The sequence below is a fragment of the Nothoprocta perdicaria genome, unplaced genomic scaffold (assembly GCF_003342845.1).
Source record: "Nothoprocta perdicaria isolate Ctin4 unplaced genomic scaffold, notPer1 scaffold_93, whole genome shotgun sequence".
In the NCBI taxonomy this organism is placed as follows: Eukaryota; Metazoa; Chordata; class Aves; order Tinamiformes; family Tinamidae; genus Nothoprocta; species Nothoprocta perdicaria.
Genome location: NW_020456232.1, coordinates 1,482,969 through 1,494,989, shown reverse-complemented (window position 1 = coordinate 1,494,989; position 12,021 = coordinate 1,482,969). Strand labels below are relative to the sequence as shown.

The 12,021-nt window shown below is 39.1% G+C and overlaps 1 protein-coding gene across 2 annotated transcripts in view; it reads right to left on the bottom strand.

Annotated features, from left to right (window-relative positions):
- The window catches only part of PLCB4 (phospholipase C beta 4), a 190,301-nt gene that overhangs the window by 102,328 nt on the left and 75,952 nt on the right, over window positions 1-12,021 (bottom strand). The gene's annotated exons all lie outside the window — the stretch shown is intronic.

The following is a 12,021-nucleotide window of genomic DNA, read 5'->3' as shown; positions in this document are numbered from 1 at the left end:
GATCACCTGGGAGCTCTCCAAGTGAGGACTAGCCAATATCATTTGTTTTGGCCGTGAAAATTTTGCTCAGCTTGCCATGCCATTTAGAAAGTTTTTACATTCTCTCCGTGTAACTTTGTTCATTAAGTGTTAACCTCAACCAAGTTCTGATGGTAAAGCAAGAAACAGAAAACATGGTTGCAATGAACCAAAGAAAAAGCCAGCAAACATTTGCTGCAATGAAAAACCAGATGATCTGGTTTAACATCTTATTTTCCTCCCAGGGCATTCCCACCTGTTTAGCAAAAAGAAATTTATGCTTGCCAGCAAACCTTATTAAGACTGTATTGTCTGTTTAGYATAGGCTGAATTTACTAGAACATTACATTTAAAACACACAGAAACCAGAGATTCAAGTCATGCTAAACACATACACATTGACTATCTTCTTGTATATCTAGATGCCTGCTTTCCTATTAACAAGGCATGAAAGGTTGAGCTTATTCTTCCGTTTCCAGATTACAAGGTGAACACATGTTGCACATAATAACCAGCAAAACCACAAGAATTGTCAAAATATTGTCAGAATGAACTCACAGGAAGAGCATCTTAAAAAAGGTTTCTATGTGTTGTGGGTAATATCAAGACAAAATTGACTAAAAATAGTTAATATCATGATTACAGCTTTGGAACTCAAATACATTCACCCACTTTAACAAAGAATTTCTCTATTACTTTTGTCAGCTACAAAACAGTTGCATCTACTGATCACCTTACTTTCTTGTATTATACAAAAAAAATAGTTTCAAGATTGGAAAATGCAGTTCAGTAAAAATGCACTGAGAAATATTATTACATAGTTTTAAAAATGTTCTCAGATAYTATTAAAATCAAAAGTTTTAATATCTTCATTTCTTCTAGTAGAAAGAAGAAAAACAGGAAAGCTAACTTTTGTTTCAATTCCTATTCTCATGTAACAAAACATGCATATACTTTATAACAACACACCAAAGTTCTGAAAGTCTGATACCTTTTTTATTGAAAATTCCTGAAACAGATTTCTAATGAATAGGAAAGAACAAATGTAAAGGTGCAAAAAAAACAAACTAGAAGARAAAATAGACATAGATATCACTAATAATTTCCAGGAGACTTCCTCCACCTGAATCATATATGTATTTCTATCTTTTTTCATATATTGCCCATTTTACTTGTTTATATGCTATCATGTATATAACCAGCTTCTTGAACGCAAAACTTACAGCAGGAGGAATCGGTGCCTTTTTAACTTAGAAAAGCACTGTTTTGGATTTTTATCTTAACTATCACCATATTGTGACAGATGAAGAGATAGAGGAGGGAAAAAAAAATCTCCTTTCAATCCTCTTCAGGATTTACAACTCAAATTCTGGTCCAGTCATAAACTATAGACCACAGATGGTTGCAAAGCTAGCAAAGCACAACCCTCTTCCAGAGAAGAAAGATGATTTAGTTATTTTAAGTTATTTAGTTATTTTATTAATCATCATTTGGATGTGGAATGGCATTGTTTTTTATACAGCATGTAAATTCTAACTTCAAACTACCTAATACAGCTGCTGCACCGGTGTGCTCCATTTAAGGTCACATACAACCTGCTACACCTGGGACAAGTTTGTCCATTTACATGTAAACAATTACTTGATCCAAAGTGTCCAATATGCTGGACTACCCCTGTAGAGGAGCACAGGGATTCAGGAACACAACCAACCTAGGGCRATGACCAAAACCACCTCTGAGATTCACCTAACTCTCACCCTTCTGTGAGCTCTGATAAGCCACTCGTTACCTGCAGCGCGAGAGGTTCAGACACAATTTCACATCTGGCCCAGGGAATGCCTAAAGTCAAAATCACATCGAAAGCGAGCTGGGACCCTGAAAGTCTGGTTCCTCTACAGGTACCATTTCCTTCCACGGGCAGAMTTTCCACTGGAATTCCCAGTCCATTGCTCTAATCATTGCAACTGCTTGATAGTAATTTTCCTTTTACTGGTAATATTTATAAAGTCAATTTTCCACAGTAGACTGCCATAGCACCTACCAAATTCTTCCTGGGGCAGTCTAGAAGCTCTTTCCAGGTATAARGAATACATTTTTGCTTCTTGTCATCATGTGATTTACCCCAATCTGTTTTGAGAATTATCCCAACAGAAATATCTAAGCAAGTTTATCTTGATGTACAAGTTTAAGGTTAAATAATCATTCTGCTTCTGCTTCATTTTGGCATCCAGGTAGTAAAATTACCCTTTCTAATAGATCATTCAAAGCAAAATTTATGTCTGTTATTTTGGATCTGCAACGTCATGGTGGACGACAAGTTGACCATGAGGCAGCAGTGTGCCCTGGTGGCCAAGAAGGCCAACGGGATCCTGGGGTGCATTAAGAAGAGCATCTCAGCAGGTCGAGGGAAGTGATCATCCCCCTCTACTCAGCCCTGGTGAGGCCACATCTGGAGTACTGTGTCCAGTTCTGGGCTCCCAGGATGAGAGTCCAGCGCAGGGCTACCAGGATGATCAGAGGCCTGGAACATCTGCCCTATGAGCAAAGGCTGAGGGAGCTGGGTCTGTTCAGCCTGGAGAAGAGGAGGCTGAGGGGGGACCTGATCAGTGTCTATAAATACCTCAAGGGAGGCAGTGAGGAGGAGGGGGCGGCCTCTTTTCAGTGGTGGGCAGCGATAGGACTAGAGGAAACGGCCACAAGCTGAGGCACCAAAAGTTCCACAGGAACTTAAGGAAACACTTYTTGACAGTGAGGGTGACAGAGCCCTGGAACAGGCTGCCCAGGGAGGTTGTGGAGTCTCCTTCTTTGGAGATCTTCAAAATCCGCTTGGACGCAGCCGTGTGCCACGTGCTCTAGGTGACCCTGCGTGAGCAGGGGGGTTGGACTAGATGACCTCTGAGGTCCCTTCCAATCTTAAGCATTCTATGATTCTATGATTTTCAAATTAACTTACAGGTCTCAGTGATTCTTGTTCCATTTCTTTCCAATAGGTTTCAATCCAAAAACATTTTCATGAGATATATTCCAAAGTGCTTGTTATTTGAATGCAGCAAAGGAATCCAATTTGTCCCACTCATAGCAAAAAAAKAACTTTTGCTTAGCTTTGAAATCTCCTCCATATTAACAAATCTTCATTAAATACTCGTACTGCTTCATTAGAAACCCCTACCATAAGGACCATAGACACAAAATACCCTTCAAAAAATAAAGCTGCTTTGATGAGATGAAAGACAGCTTTCCATTTGCCTGCAGACACAGATCATTTAGTAGAACGGCCATGGCATGGAAATACGACTTCAGTTTTAATTTTATAGGCAGCAAGTTTCTTTTTTCCTAATTGTAACAATCCCTTAACATAGAGGGAACAACATGGTTAGACTGGTAGACTTAAAAGGACAGATTAACATCAGCATGAAAATGTTACAAAGTACAGGGACATAATCAAAGTGGGGGTCACAGTTATGCGAGATTTGACCAGTGGTGACCTACAATTATGAAGAACAAACACTAGCTGCATTTTCATCTGATTTTCATCAGCATAAACTTTTGCTCTCCTCTACATGCTTTGAGAGCTTAGCAAGCGTAGCTTTCACTACTAGATAAGAATCTCAGCTTTTGAGTAGCTTTGCTCAAATTATTTGTCCCTATAAAATGAATAGGCTTTTCTAAATCCTACGTTTAGTGCCTAAAAGGCCCAAAGCAATCAAAAAGATTTATCTTCTGATGTGCTGCCAACAGTGCTCCAAATGGCCTCCATCTTAATAGCCTTTTCATGATTTTTTTTCCATGACTTGTTTTATTCAACTTACAGAAATGTTTTTTAACTACCCAATGATTTTGTGAGAAAACTRTATGATATTTAAAGTGAAAAGCAATGGTTTCTACCGGATTGARAATATTGCGAGTCTTGAGCAAAGGGACTCAAATGTTATTGTAATTTAACCTGTAAATCATTTATTACCATCAAGTCAATAAATATCTAATTTCAGGCATTTTACTGATCTTTGAATGAAGACATATAACAACTTTTTCTGCATATTTTGTTAAATAATGTCATCAGCTTCATTAAAAAGTTTTTCAAAATGTACCTTTTAAGATTGAAAACCATAAATTCTACAGAACCAAATAGATGCAACTCGCACCTTTAGAATGTGCCCTTGGCATCAGAGCACATCTTTCCTCTAAAAAATATCACCAAGTCCTACAGCTGGGGGAGACTCAAAGGTTAGGTACTCTGTTATGCAACCTCAGGAAGGATCAAGCACATTTTGTTGACAGACATGAGCTCAACCCGTACATGAACGACGTGCATCACCAGTGCTGGAGTACCTACAACCTATTGACATTCTTCACCACTCCTTACCCTTCAAACCTTTTTCCTAATTTAAATATTTTTTTACTTCAGCAGCATCGGTATTTTTTGTTCTCCCACCATAGAAAACAGATTTTTTCTTCTCTCTTTGCAGAAACTCAAGTATTTAAAACCAAAAGTTCACAGATATACAATTTTCAAACAGTCATGTTCAGAGACTAAGTTGCTCAGAAGTTGCTCGGTTGAGAAAATTATATAATATTAAGGACAATTACTCAGAGAAACATGCTCATCCCATGCAGCCCACTAGCATGTTCAGGATAGGTAGCTTCTTGACTTACCTCATAGCTTCCTTGACGTTTTAAGGAAAAAAAATGTAAAAGGCCATTTTAAAAATCAATTGTAACTCAGAAGAACCTTACAGAAAGTAGAGAAACATGGGAGTAAAGATAATGTGTCAAAGTTTGTTTGAATWCTTGGGGTAAAACACCAAGTTTTCACACCTGTATATTTGTTCTAGAGCACTGGCATCGTATCAGAGTGTATCATCCAAAAAAAAGTGAGTGATCCTTTGTTGCAGATAGTCATGCTCATTTGCTAATACAACAGCCTAGACCATCAAAATCGTTTCCCGGAGGAAAACAGCCACCTGAGCCAGTCTGGCAACCTTTCAGTTACCTCGGAACAAATATGTAGGGGAAAGATGCCAAACTGGACACAGTCTGTTTGAGCCTGAGAAGTTACAACAAGTGTCTCTTGCACAAAATAACAAATATGATGCCTCAGAAGAGGTGAAGATGGAGAATGAGCAGTCGTCACTTGGTCTTCAAAGCACTGTGCTTGCAACGAAGAGCAAAAATGGATATCAGTAAAATAAGCATAAAGCTGACACGCAAAGGATGGGTGTAGTTTTGTAGCTTTGGCCTTTGAAGAAAAGGACAGTTATGAGGTAAAGCTCAGAAATAGAAACCTAAGAGAACAAAAAACAAGGTAGAACAGACCTTTAGGATTTTTTTTTAAAGGAATGAATATTAATAAGGATATTAATTATTCTGGTGTTAGATTAGACAATCTCTAAAGGTCCCTTCCAATTTTAAGGATTCTCTGATTCTAATTAATGACTCAGTAATGTCTGGTTTTAGTGGTTGATATCTTCTGCTTTAAATGACCTATACTTCCCAATTACGTATTTGGAGAACTTCAAAATTTGAAGGCAACATTTTTTTTATGCTTCCAACTCCACTAAACCATCTCTTCCATCTCTTAACTGTTTCCACCTCTAACTAAATACACTGTTGGTTGGTGCTGCATTTTACGTGGTCCATGCTGCAGATTTGTAAGAGACAGAAAAGAAGAAATGAACATAGCTGCTTACCAAGTATTTATTGCTTCTCAAAAGATACCTTCCTTAAAGGAATTGCTGAGATGCCCTTAACAATCTCAGAGCATGCACAAGCATTCTCACTCTAAGGTGGAGGAAGTTAAAAGAAAAAGGTGGCACCAGAAAACAATAAGTTGTAACACGYGCTTCTAATTGATGACTGAATGCAATTAAAAAGCCAATTAATGATCAGAATTTCAGGACTTTACTATTTCTAGGCTAAACAAGTCCAAATCACTCAATCTTTTCTCTGAAGTCATTCCCTAATCAATCCCATCTCTCTCCTTTGGAGGGCACTGCCCTTTGGAGGGCGGTATTTGCTCTCAAGTCCTGTGTCCACCACCAGATACTCTACAGAAACAAATTCTCCTGGATTCTTCTAACTGTACGCAACGAGCAAGCTCACAAATTCCAGCAATTGCCAATTATCCAGAAATTGGGGTCAGGGGAGCATGGAAGTGGGAGGATCTATTAAAAAACAACCAGCATAGGTATAGTTGTTAGCTTTAATACAGGACTAGCATTAGGCTTTGCCTCAATTTCTTGAAGAAGCCTAGAGAAGTCACATTCCCTTCAGGCCCTTTGAAAACCCAGCAGCAGACATTAATTTAAAATTCTGGCAAATTAACAGTACCTCAAATTATTTTTTTTTCTGAAATACAAGATGTAATTAAAAATACTGATTTCCAGCACGACCTATAATCCAGAATCAGTGCATGCTGGCTGTGTCAGAATTGACAAAATGTGCTCACTGTGAGCGCTAAGATACCAACCAGCACCTGCTGCATCACTGCACAGAAGGTACCTAGAAAAGCCATTATCTCCATTTTTGCAACTTAATCATGAATTCCTTGCTTAAAGAAAAAGCTGTTACAAATTTGAAAATAAACTAGCAAATGTTTATGTTACTTAAATTTCCAGTTTACACAATTCTGAAACACTTTTCCTTCTTATATTTAGTCTGTTTTGAAATTAATTATATTCACACACATACGTATACATATAAATATATATCAAATGGAATTCCTCATGAACTGCAAAAGACACTTACAGTTAGCTTGGAGTCAACCTGCTGCACTGAGCTGTTTAAAATATAAAACAAAGAGCTAAAACACTTTTCCATCCTGGTCCTTATTACCACGCTTAGGGCACTGAAATCAATTATAGTATTTGGGGGAGGTTTACCAACTAAAATTTTCAATACAGCCTGGATTAAGGAAATGCAGGGAATTAAGGAGGAATAGGAGCACATTAGCCTCTCCAGACAGACCCACACAGGGGCCACCTGCACAGAGAGATGTGAGCAGCAAGGCCCAGCTCTGACCCAAATGCTATGACTTGCTAACAGCTATAAAAAGGCAACTGCATACACATTAAATACCTAATTTCTCTTAGTAACTACTTGCATACCTTTTTCATACCTTTTTTNTGATGCTGATATTTTTGAGACTGACAGTGTTCTTTGAAACCTTCCCATAAAAGAGAAGTCAGGCAACCAGTGACAGTTATCTACAATTTTCTCTTTATTATCACAGTCAAATACAAACCAAACACCACTCCTGCTACCTTCGGCTTAAAGCATAAGGCTTTTTTTGTTTTGTTTTTGTTTGTTTTTKTTGTTTTTAACCAGTATCTAGACAGCCAAAGAAGGTGCCTAGAGTTAAGGCGACCTTCAATGATATGAGCTTGCTTCAATTCAYACATTAGCTGGCTGACAGTTGCCAGTGTTTTACACCTACATTTAGATTTCCTTGGTAGCTCTTGTGAAATTTATGAGTTAAACTATTCAAAGGTTTTTCTAGGATTAAGGGGAAAAAAAAAAAAAAACTATTGAGCAAAACCAGAACCCCCTTGACCAAATTCCTTTTCCTGTTAGCTTAACTTGGCCACATCCCAAAACTTCTTGCGATTTGAGTAACTAACATTCAACCATTGAGACTGTTCCTGTAGCTTACATGCAAACTCTTTTTAGGAATTTCATTGGGAAATTGAAGTGCACTTCTACTGTCTCTTCCAGTGGCASGTATTTCAGAGTGGTCTCAACATAAAACTGAAAATCACAGGGCAAGATAATCATGCTCATTTGCTAATATAACAGAGAACTCTACATAGTAAGATGTTTAAAAGCATAATGACTATGCAAAAATTAAAATTCATACGATCGTTTCAGTTTAATTACTCTCCCCAGAGAATATCACTTGCCTCCTCAGCGCCAGCTCYGCTCCCTGACTCGGTGTCAGCACTTACGTAAGGTGGTCTCTCCGTTTCTGCGAGATGAGGGAAGCCCGTATTACACACCATAAAATAACAGGATGCAGAGAAGGTGACAAATCTAGGTTYACTAAACCCTGAATTAAGCCAAACGCCATTTAACTTGAACTCCTTCTGGAACACTGCCAGCTGACTAGTATCAAGGGATACTTTAGAGCAACACATTCCACATGCAAAAGAGCCAAGAGAATATGTTAAAGAAATTAAATCATTCTGGTGCACCGCCGAGCACTCGTGGAARGCTGGTAATTAGCTAATTTGCATGGGCTCTGTGCAGAGCTCTCGTTAAAACAGTTCCACGGGTGAAACCTTTGAGGGCAAGACCGCCAGCCTGCCCGGCTGGCTAGCTTTTGTGTCTTGTCATCCCTCTAACTGAGGATGCTGGAGCCATTTTTAGCTTTGCAAGGAAGAATGGGCGGGTGAGGCTTCTGAAAATAACTACATGTGCAGATTTAAAGTTAAATGGGTAATTTCCTCACAAAGAGTCTAATCAGACTCCCATTTAAGTAAACTGCAAAACTCAAATCAAGACATGCAATGAATTCTACCCGCATTTTAAATACCAAGCAGGAAAACAGTCATTGTTCTTGGGTGTACCCAACTATCGGCATGATCCAACCAGGAAAAGCATGAGGGCAGTCCAAGCTAGGCTCAGGAGATCGGTTTTAATTGCTGTGAAGCAACCCACAGTCTCTACAGATGCTGTGATAGCACTTGGAGACACAGACTCCTCTGCTTCTCTGCATTCTGTGTGTTTGTGCAACCTCATTTTGAGGGAGGGCAATTTCAGCCCCCAAACGAAGCAGCACCCCCTGCAAGGTGAAGAGCTTTTCCTGGAGGAAAGCAGTTGTGAGCACGTGTGTCCTCAGACCTGTGCCTGGGTCTGCGCAGACAAGCTTCTAGCCTACAGTGCTGGAGACCAGGCCTCACGCCAAAGTAGAGGCCTGATTAAATGTCATCCTCACTTCTCCATGGTTCCTCAAACAGCACAAGGCTTCCAGGCAGTCCTGTATCTCCCGAGTCCATGGTCCTCGCAGAGYTTGGCAGGCTGACCTGGACAGATCTGCCTCCCGAACACTGAGTTCAGAGCGACTTTGCTTGTGTTTCTCTGCTCCGCTCCTCCCGGTCACCCCGTTGTTCGGCTTTGCTCCATTACCCACATCAGAGAAAAAGAAAGTGAACCTGCAGCCCAACCAACTTCTTGCCGATTAATGGCTACTTTTGTATTTTCTTCTAAAAGAAATGGGAGGTTGAAGTCAAATCACCTCTTCAGTCAATTTTGAGAAATGAATGAATGTTTTGTAGTCATTTCCGTAAGGTGGCAAACTGCTGTCTCTATAGATTTTCAAGTGTTGCAGATGAGGGCTTTCATTCGAAACACAACGACCTTTCCTGTATACAATGTTTCATCTTCCCAAGCTCTATTTCTCCAGTTTTATGCAATCTCCTTCTGAGAATTGCAACAGAAAAATCCCGCTAAGGCAAGTCTGAGTTCTCAGCTACAATAACCCACATTTGACATAGAAAAAGATGACCGTTATAATTGCAAGTACCTCATATATATATATATATATATAAAAATTAGAGTTCCATACATGTCTCTGCAATGATGACAGGATAACATATCCATATGTTGATCAACTCTACACATGCAACATAGATTTCAGAAGCAATATTTGCTGATAATGTAGGGTTTTTTTTTTATCATCCTTTTTATAAAGCACTGCCCTGAAAGCTGTTTTCAAAGCTACACAAATATTATGTCCAAACTACTACGCAAACATCTATTTTGGAATCTTGACAACAAGAAACTGATTTTTAATGCTTCAACAACATTCGCAAGTTGGAAAAAAATAAAGAAAGAAACGTTCTGCGTCAACAGGATCCTCCTCTTCGTGGAAATTAAATGCCAAAAATAAATATGGAATTCCCTCTTGTGGCCTTGCTGTTTTCTTCATTTCTTTCCCATAGACTTCAAAAACAGAGGTCTACACTTTGATTTTAAAAGGAAATATGTTTAACAAAAAAAAAAAAAAAAAAAGGAAAAGAAAGAGAGAAGGAAGAAAATTCTACATATTCTATATATTTCTACGAATTTTTAGGGTTTAAGTTATCTACATGAGGATAGAGTCAATACAGCATTTTAAGTAAGTAATGAAGCAATTTAAGCATAGCATGTATCATCCAGTAGCTTCTACTGAGCCTAACTGTAAATAAAACATATAAGCATCCAGACATGGAAGCCATATTTTTAGGACTGAAACAAAACCACCAATGTTGAAGGTAAACAACGATTATGTTTGAGCTTTTTCTRCCATTGATCACTTGTTGACCTGTTTGATAATGCTTGCATCCACCCTGCACGGTCCTTAGGATGAGAAAGCAATTCCAAGGGACAAGCAGAACAGTGGTACAAAGTAAGGAAACTTGCTCAGCTGCCAGACCCTACCATGATAAAACTAGAATTGCAACTGATACGGATCTTCATTCAATATTATCAAGCTGCACTTGGTAAGACAAGTCTCCTCTCCTCCATCTATCAGCTCCGTGCCTCACGGAGCACAGAGCTCCTTGCCCACTCTGTGCCTTTCACACTGTCCCTAAGACCCCTTCTTTTCTGCTCCTTCTTTTCTGTTTGGACACCCCCAGGCTCTTCAGAACCATTCCCTTTGGCTGAATTGGTGAGCTCTGCTCTGCTGGGATTCAAACTGCTCTCCCTTTCCCAGCTCCTCTCCCCATCTCATTTCTCTTCCTTCACGATCGCACTTGATCCCTCATCAGTTCCAAACCTGCTCATCTTCCCAAACATTACATTGTTGCCCTCTGAATTCTGACTCTAGTGATTTTTCCAGTTTCTGCTCCTCTTGTTACCTTTAAATTCATGTTAAGACTGTCACTTAGGAGAAGAGGTCCCTCTCAYGACCAAGTCCTATGAAGTTACAGATCAGGTTCAATTTTACACTTGAACTTTGAATACAGACCCATTGAGACCCCAGGCAACACCGTTCATGCCACAGTTCTACAGCGGAAAGACAGGCATGTATCATCTTCCTTCCTCTGCAGCGTTATGATGATAGCAAAGAAGATAGAGGTTGGAGCATGCTCACTACTCACTGATTCACGTCTTCTGTAAATTTGCTGGTAAAGTTCTACTGAATATACAAGAAAGAGTCTTTTAAAGCCCAAAACTTCATCAAACCTGGATGAATTTTCATGAAGAAGTGGACATAACTTACTCAAATGCAAATATTTCATCTATCTTAGAGAGCATGAACTCTAAGAGCAAAGGACCTTTCTTTCTGCATATCACAGAGCACCAAAAATGGTCTTAATGCAGGAAAAATTATAGTAGAAACATTTTTGCTGCTTCAGGGAACGTTTCCTATAGAAGTACAACTGGTTCGAGAACACTGAAAAAAAAACAGCTTTTTTAGCCCGCCACCACATCAAAATGCAAATCAAAGAATACAATAAAAAATGTTTCTTTCTAAAGAGTATGTAAATATCTGTCAATCTTTTAATATTTTGGCAGTTTAATCACGCAGACAATTTTAAAATCTTGGGCAAATTACTTGATCCTAAAAGTGAAAAGCAAACAGCCAGCACTATGGTGACAGAGCAAAGTTAATCAGCTAAACTGAGAATCTCGGATATCAACTTACAAGGTCCAGCTCTGAAAAGATGGGATGGCTGGAGAGCGTGGGAAAAATGTTTCCATGTTGGCTGCACCTGCAAAACTCTGCACACAGGCGCTCATGCTGAGGGTAAACATGTGGTCAGTCATGAAACTATGTGCAGAATGTGCTCTTACAAACGTCCACTTTCACGTATAAATGCTGGAGTTGAAGGGCACAATGTCCATGTGTAAAAGACAGCAGAAATCTTAGTTCTCATTCCTATATCCTAAACAATTTAACCTCCACCTTATTCCTGCCAGATAAGGGCTGACAAGGCTACAGATTGATGAGATGATCTGATGTTCCTTTTTACTTTATTCAAGGGACTTAGCAACACCACTTTTGYGTGGTGTTGTATAGGT